Genomic DNA, 6,008 nt, shown 5'->3' with positions numbered 1-6,008 from the left:
TTTCCACAAGGTATTTTCCAAGATACACCATTAAACTTGAAAATGTAGCCTGTCAATAGGCTCCGAATGTTCCCTGCAGCTCAGAATAGTGATAAGGAACCTGAACTGAAATGGTGGTTGTAAACAAAATACAAGCAAATGAAGATTGGGTCAGAGTCTTTTACAGAGAAAACCACCAATGCAGACCATGCCTACAATCTGAATAATAAAAAAAAAAAAAAAGCCTTCATGCCTAGCACTACTGAGGCTCTTTATCAGAAGTGCCAGCTTCTTGTTATATCTTTTGTCCTTTATAAGTAAGAAAAATTTAAAAGGGTACTAGAATCAGTGAAAATATGATCTTAAGCTATATAAGTACATGGTACTGAGCACTGAAACAGATAGCCTACTTACTGATCAAAAATGTCATAAACAGGGCTCTTGCTAACTGCCTAGTGCCATCTATTGATGAAAGAGTAGAAGTTGAAAGCATTTGTTGCAAAATGCATGCATTCAATAACCTTCAGCTATACAGCACGGGAGGGGAGGAGGCTACAGAGCCTCCAGAGCACTCCTGGTGAGGTTTGGCTTTATCCTTGTCCCTCTTCCCAGACCTGAAGGTTCCCTGGAAGATGCAAGAGGCAAGATCTGTCTTTGTGCTCGCTGCCTGCCTTTGTATAGGCTTCGTATCCACCTGAATCCTGGAAGCATTTACCCTTGTGCTCAGCATCACAGAAAGCTGAGCAGTCAGTATTCCACGCAGATCCACAAAGCGGGAGGCTTTTCCCAATCCATGCATGAGAGAACTACTGCCAGCTAGCTTCATTTCACTGCTTGGTGTCTGGAACACCTCCTGCCCTCCTACTGCACTGACCTGGGGGTCTGCAGGGCTGCTTCTCACCCCTCTCTCTCAGCTGCTGCTGCACAGGTTGTTTTTTGTTTTGTTTTGTTTTGTTTTTCCCCTTCCTTAAATCTGCTCTCCCAGATGCCCAACCAGCATCACTCACTGGCACGGCTGTGGCCAGTGCTGGGTCTCTTTTGGAGCCGGCTGGAGCTGGCTCTGGTCTGACATGGGGCAGCTGCTGGGCTCTGCTCACAGAGGCCACCCCTGCAGTACCCCCGCTACCAAAACCTTGCCATGTAAATCTAATACACAAGTGACAGTTGTAAACTAGGCATGAAGGTAAGTGACTATATTGCTTTAGGGTCTGTGGTACTGTACAATAAAAAAAAAAAAAAAAAAAAAAATGCAATAACTTTTATTTCTGAAGCCAAATCATTGTTCCTGGAGTGTTGTGGGCATGACAAATAAGTTAGACCTAGTAGAGGACCACTGGACTGCAGTCCAGGACATGATCTGTAAGCAGTGCAAGCCTCCTGAAAGATATTAATAGACATTGAACTGAAAATGCACTCCAAGCAACCAAGAAAAAAAAAAAAGAAAAGAAAAGAAAAAAAAAAAAAAAGAATAATCATTAGCTTTGTCACTACAATACCTGGCCCCATGCAGAAAATTAACATGGGATCACAGCAAACCAGGCAAGTGTGCACGGTCAGCTGAAACTTGCTCTTCAGTAGCCACACAGAGCATCCAGAGAGCAGAAACAAAGCAGCAGATGAACCCTCCCAGTCCCCCACTACCATCAGTTGCTGAGTGGTTATCAAATTCCTTAAAACTAGTCAGATTGTTTTGCTGCCAAAACATGCTGTTTCTGAACCCTTCCACTCACAGTCAGACCCTTTCTACTAATTGGAAACCTTAATCTATTCATGGCCAGCTCATTCCCACCCAATTTCATTGTGTGCAATGGTAAAATACAACAGAAACTTTTTTTCTGAGCTTTCAGCTCTGCTTCTATCTTTGAATCCCGTTAGAGTCTCTCAGCAGGTATGAGAATCCTGTTGAGATGGACACCCCACTGGGATCTTACATAGCAAAACTTTGTCTCCAAGTTTCAGTGATCTGCTCCATACAATATTATATATTTCCAGACCAGGGTCAAAATGAACAGTTGCCAAGGCAGAATTAGTCTGGTTAATGATGCTTTCATTCCAGGAAAATAAGAGAAAGCATTTCCTCATATCTCTGTCTTTATATAATAGCTACTTTTGTATAATGATCAGAGTGAAGTAAAATATTGTTAGTGATTCAGAAGAACAAAGTAATAAAAGGGCTTGAGTAGCTTGGAGGGAAGAGAAAGCAGTGAACTTTAAAAGATACTTAATGCATCCATAAATAAGCTAGGATAATATTATATACAGCTCATGTAGAGTCTCGTAAGAAGCACTAAGGAAAAGAGAGTAATGACTCATTAGAAAATAAAATCTAAGGACAGAAATATGCATTTACTCTTTTTTTCTCCCCCAAATCTCAATAAAATTCAGGAGGATGACCTAAAATTTAAGACTCCACAAAAACCCTGTGGTCCTTATTTGGCAAATGAGAACATTTTTAAGATGTTCTTAATGATGCATTACATTGCTATGTGCTTTTTTCCCTGCTAATGAATACCATGATATCAATAAGTTATAAAGTATAGAGATATTTTCTTTATATACATGAATTACTAGTCCAATTGGTCAGAAAGTTTTAAATGCTAGAATGATTTTTGTTTTGGCTTTTCTCCCAAGCAGTGATTTTTAAAAATGGTAATTGAACTTTTCCATCCCCCAAAAAATCTAGTGCTTTCACTATTTTTCTTCCTTCAGTCATAACATAGAAAAAGAAAACACTGGGGGAGAAGGAGAAGGAAAATCAGAAGAAATCTCACAGGGACTGGTGCTGACAGAAATCCCTGGGTTCCCATCTCTCCTCTGAGCACTCTCTGTTCATGTAATTTGTGCCTGCATCTCACACAGTGTAAAACCAGTGAGCAGCCCTTGGAACCAAGAATGGAAACCATGGGGTTAACCTAACTATTTAGTCAGAACAATGCTCTCTTTGTCTCCTGATTCCCCTGAAGTGCTTATTATTTCATGGGAAGCAGAATAACTTCAGAGATTCAGGCTGTTCTCACTGGCACACTACCACTCCACAACCTGGGCCAGATGTTTCTGGGAAAAGGGTCTTATGTTGTTTCAGGTAGAAGACCAAAAGCTGCACCATTTTGCTACCTCTTTTTTTTTTTTTTTTTTTTTTTTTTTTTTTTATTTCTAAGGCAAAAGTGTATCAGGTTATTTCACTTGGGCAGGCATATAGAGGAGCACTGAGTTTGGGGGATTCTTGAGAATGATAGATGAGGTAGAAAAAGAAAAACTCCATTGCAGAAAACTTAAGAGTTCACAGAGTCACAGAATCACTTAGGTTGGAAGGGACCTCTGGAGGTCATCTGGTCCAGTCCCCTGCTCAAGCAGGGCCACCTAGAGCAGGTTGCCCAGGACCATGAGCTCATGTCTAGTTTTTTGTTTAAAACTTATTGACCTAATCCAAGTTCTGCCAAATATTTCTGACTCTAAGCAAATACTGAAAAAAACCTGTGTGGTGTGGGAGACGGCTGGGGCCTGGGAGGGAGCAGCAGGAGGACACCCTACCTGGCAGTCCCACAGCTGGCTGTCCTGCCACAGCAGACCTCAGCACACTCCTGTAGCTTCCCAGCAAAGCTGAGTTTGAGAACATTTTGGCTGTTGCTGTTAGCAGCAGAGCTGACAAGGGCCTTGGGAGCTTCCAGGTCGCAGCAGTTTCCTCCTCACTGCCAGCACTGGCTGTTAGCATCGAATTAGCTGTCTGAGCGCTGACCACCATTTGTCCTCACTGACACATAAGGCCACGGGGCAACAGCAGTGGTGATAAACCAGTAACCGACAACAGGCAGTAAAACACTACTTCTTCATGGCCACAGCAAGGCTTCTCTCTACCTTGACGCTTTCTTAAACTGAAATGTCACTGTGCAGGTTTTGATATAAATCCATGGGTACTAGTGGTGGGCTCGCTGTCGGCATGTCCTGTGCCCCAGTAGTGTGTAGGTCAGGACTTCCCATGCTAAAAACAGGAATGTCTGTTCTTGGTTATCATGTCCACTGCTGCAGGCCCTTGCAGAATGGTACTGTCCTATGGCAGCAACAGGAAACATGAAGAAAAATCATGACAGCAAACCTCTGTAAACTGTATATTGCAAGAAAAAAAAAAAAAAGAAAAAAAAAAGCATATAGGAAAAAAAACACATATGGGAGTGCAGATGGATCCTCTAATTTAAACTCTGAATCTGCAACAGTGGTTCTACCACCAATAGTGAAGTTTAATGCTTCTGTTTCCTTTTTTTCTCACCAGAGTGACTGCTTTCTCTACAGACAATGTTATGCTCAGGGGTAGTTCAGAAAGGCAAGATTATCTGAAATGCAAAAAGTATAACTTGATGTCCAAGAGACAATCTTGTTCTAGACTGCAATAGATATATCTACAAAATACTCTATTCTGAAGAAAATGCTCTGTAAAACTTATCTGTCTGCTTGATCAATAGGTACAAAATGCTCTGTCTTTGTCGGTAGATGAGTACATGGGTGCACCTCTGTTGATACAGTTCACTGGTTTGTGAAGCCAAATAAGCAGAGCTGGTGATATTGGTGTAACTAGATGTACCCAAATATCCCTATGACAGAGATCTTATTTCATCTGCTTAAAGCATTACGAAACTTCCTGTTTAAGCTTTCCACCTGAGCTCAATATAAGGGACAGACCTCTGAGGGAGAGTTGGGCTGCACAGTGAAGTGTAGCCATGTCCTTATAAATCTGCTGTTGCATAGCGTCAATGGCACATAGCGAATGAAGTTGGCAGCTGCAGGAAGGGACAGGGTGGTCTCATGGGAAAGTGAACTGAATGTTATCCTAAGTCTACCAGCCACTATGGAAAAGGATACCATACAGTCCTCCACCACAGAGCTTGTGTGGTTCTGACCAGGGACTGAAGCTCTGTTGCTTTCTGCTGGGCAATCAGTGTCTGTGTCTTTCTCTTCTGGTTAGCTATCATGAAACAAACACAACCAGACTTGCAGAACCACCTAATACTAACCTCTGACATTGTCTTCTTCAAGCCATAATACATCACTTCATTCATTCTTATTTACTTTCTCTCTTTCCTAATCTTTCTATCAAAAAGGCGGGTGTTTCTGTGGGACACCTGAACTTAACTGTATCACAAGGAGCATAAGTGACCACTGGTTTGGAATCTATCAGTCTGGCTGGAGTCTCTTTTAGGTTGAAAAATACAGAACAGTGCTAAGCAACGCTGGTGATGCTAAGATAATAGTTAAGGTAGCTCAGTTGACCCCAGCAGTAGCTGCATATTGTGTTGTAGATATTACCTGTTTCTAGTAGTTGTTTGCAAGGCAGGACAGCTTCAGACCCGACAGTGCACAGCAATGGTTGTATTGCATATCTCTGTCTGTCAAACACATAAGCAACCTATGCATGTAATGGCAGAATTTGTAATGCAGTGTGGGATGTATTTGGTACAAAAGAGAAACTTCGGCCAGAGAACAGAAGGCTCTGCTGGTTACTGGCTGACCAGACGTATGTCACTGTCCTGATGCCTGTTGCACTGTCTAAATAAAGGGAGCTGCAGTGACAGTATTGACTGAATTGTCAATACATAGAGAGGTCAGAGTCCCTGGAAGAGGTAGCTTTTGAGGGAGAGCCATCATCGCAGTAAATGTAACTATAAAATTATTTTCAGCTTCTACCCAAGGAATGATAGCTTCCTGATTAAATCCCCGGTTCAATCTCTGGTTCTACCAGACAAGTTCTGCTTGACCTTGGAGTGACATTGAAAAATGAAATGCTGCTCTCAACTTGTTTAATGCTTCCACTGGAGTCTAGGTATGCAGCTGTTCCCCAGCAGACTTTCAGAGATGCTTAGAAGCTGCAGGATGAAGGCTGGCATTTAGTAGGAAAGACAAATAAACATGAGCAGGTTCTAATAAACTCCCTCTGAAAATTAGATACTTAGCCTGCACCGGCATTTTTTGAATAACCCAGCAGGTGCTGATCTGCATCTTCACAACCTTTTAAAAGCTGCTTCTGTTTCCTTTTTAGC

This window comes from Anas platyrhynchos, chromosome 3 (genome assembly GCF_047663525.1).
Source record: "Anas platyrhynchos isolate ZD024472 breed Pekin duck chromosome 3, IASCAAS_PekinDuck_T2T, whole genome shotgun sequence".
NCBI lineage: Eukaryota > Metazoa > Chordata > Aves > Anseriformes > Anatidae > Anas > Anas platyrhynchos.
This window is presented reverse-complemented; position numbering follows the sequence as displayed.